This window comes from Aptenodytes forsteri, unplaced genomic scaffold (assembly GCF_000699145.1).
Source record: "Aptenodytes forsteri isolate BGI_AS27 unplaced genomic scaffold, ASM69914v1 Scaffold494, whole genome shotgun sequence".
NCBI classification, from domain to species: Eukaryota; Metazoa; Chordata; class Aves; order Sphenisciformes; family Spheniscidae; genus Aptenodytes; species Aptenodytes forsteri.
Genome location: NW_008794455.1, coordinates 279,453 through 281,483, shown reverse-complemented (window position 1 = coordinate 281,483; position 2,031 = coordinate 279,453). Strand labels below are relative to the sequence as shown.

General features: G+C 67.3%; 1 protein-coding gene across 1 annotated transcript in view; it reads left to right on the top strand.

The window, feature by feature from the left end:
* Positions 1-185: 185 nt before the first annotated feature.
* Positions 186-2,031, top strand: part of ABCA2 (ATP binding cassette subfamily A member 2) — a 39,725-nt gene continuing 37,879 nt past the window's right edge. The window contains exon 1 of the mRNA XM_019474963.1: positions 186-190. The gene's annotated coding sequence lies outside the window, so the exon portion shown is untranslated. The remainder of the gene's footprint in view (positions 191-2,031) is intronic.

Genomic DNA, 2,031 nt, shown 5'->3' with positions numbered 1-2,031 from the left:
GCCGGGCCCTGAGGACGGGCGATGCGTGGGGTGGCGGGTGCAGGCCTGGCGATGTCTGCTCGCGTGGGGCTGCAGGGAGCAAGAAGCGTGGGCACCGTCTGTGTATGAACCCACGGGGCGGCCGAGGAACGCCCCGCCGTGCCCGGCTGCCGGCACGTCGGCCCTCCTGCCCCGGCGTGGGCCCAGCCCGGTGGCTCCCCTCGTGGGGCAGCAACAGTTGGGTCTCTTCTGCCCCGCTCCCACCCCGTGTCTGTGGGAGCCGTCCGGGCCCTGTGGCCGCTGGATGAGTCCAGGGCCGTGGGCTGGATGCCGTCTCCCACCCAACCTTCCGCCCTGTGCAGCATCTCCCTCCCCGCCACGGCCTGTTCTCGTGTCCCAAATGCCCCGGCACTTGCCAGCCCTGTCCCTGGTCCCCAGGGCCACCCCTCCGGGGTGGGAGAGCTTTCCCCAAGCCCTCGGTATCCACAGGCTATAAATAGGTTTCCAAATCATATGTGGGTCAGAGCTGCCTCTCCTCTGTAGGCTGGAGAGGAGCTGCTCCTGCTTTCTGGGCGTGAGGCTGAGGAACGTGGGGTTCCCGGGGGGCTGGTCCCCTCCCGGGGGTGGCAGAGGAGGCAGGATGGCACCTTTCCCTGCTGGGGTCGCAAATCCGGTGTAACCTTGCCCCGGCGTCTCCTGCCTGGCTGCCCCTGTGCAGGGCTTCCCTGCCTGCTCCTGCCGGATGGGCAGGAGGGTCCCCCCCGGGAGGGACCCCCGGCCCGGAGGGACCCCGGGCAGCGATGCAGGCAGGGGGATGGGTGCGCTGGGCACTGAGGGAGCCGGTTATTTTTAGAGGGTGGGGGAGGGTAGCGAACTGCTGCTCCCGAGCTGGCAATGCTCTCTCCTCTTCCCCCTCCCAAATATCCTGCAGGCCTGATCCTGCCTGCTTTCCCTCGCCAGCTGCCCGTGAGCATCAGGCCCTCCTCTGTCCCGGTGGCTGGAGCATCAGAGACCACCTGGGACAGGGGCAGGCAGGGGAGGGTGTGGGCAGGGCTGGGCTAAGGCCCACGTTGCAGGCAGGTGCCCGCTGCACGGGCAGCCCCGGTGTCCCCAGGACAGGTGAGGGGGATGATGCTCTTTGGCTGAGTCATCTCTGCTCCTTACCCTGAGCAGAGCTGCATGGCCATGGTGAGGGGCTGCATGGCGCTGGTGTGCCATGGGTCCCTACCCACGAGGGCGAGCTGGCTGGCACAGCTACGCCCTGGCATCCGCTGGCCCTTGACAACTGACCTGGACCTGGCCGCTGTGGCTGGTGGGGTTACAGACTAGGGGTGTGCACGTCTTTTGGGGACCTGTTTCTCCCTGACCCTCCCCAGCTCCGTGGGCAGCATGGGGATGCAGCGCAGGAAGCTGCAGCTGTAGGAGGAGGACAAGGAGCCCAGGCCTGGTCACCCCCACGTGCGGGGACCATCACTGGAGTGCCCTGCTTGCTGCAGGCAGGGTGGCAGGGGAAGGGCCAGCACCTCCTTGCCCACCCAGCAATTCTGCATGCGGAGGACCAGCCGTGTGCTGGGGCGAGAGCTGCCTACGGTGTCGTGGGTGCTCATGGATGGATTTGGTGCAGCCCCTGGGGCAGTCATACCCTGAGGATGTGCATGCTCTGTGCGTGTCACCTGCTTCCTCGTGCTCCTGCTGTGTGCAAGTCCCGCGGTCACCTCGCACTCCCTGTCTGCGGAGGGGACATCATCCTGCCTGCTCCTGGGGGAGCGCTGCCCTCTCCCAGCAGCCTGGGAGCAGAGCTGCTGGTGCTGGCCGGCCAGGACAGAGTCAGGCCCTGTGCCAGAGCCCAGCCTTGTCAGCCCATGCCTTGCTCTCCATGGGTGGGTCCCCCAGCACAGGTCTGCCCTGGCCCCATCCACATCCTGGATGTTTCACCGAGCAAAACCAGATCCTGCTGGGCTGATCCTGCTGTGGCAGGCAGAGGCTGGGGGGATTGGAGCAGGGAGGGGGGTAAGCATGAGACCCCTCCCCGCTGGGTGGGGGGTTCACCCC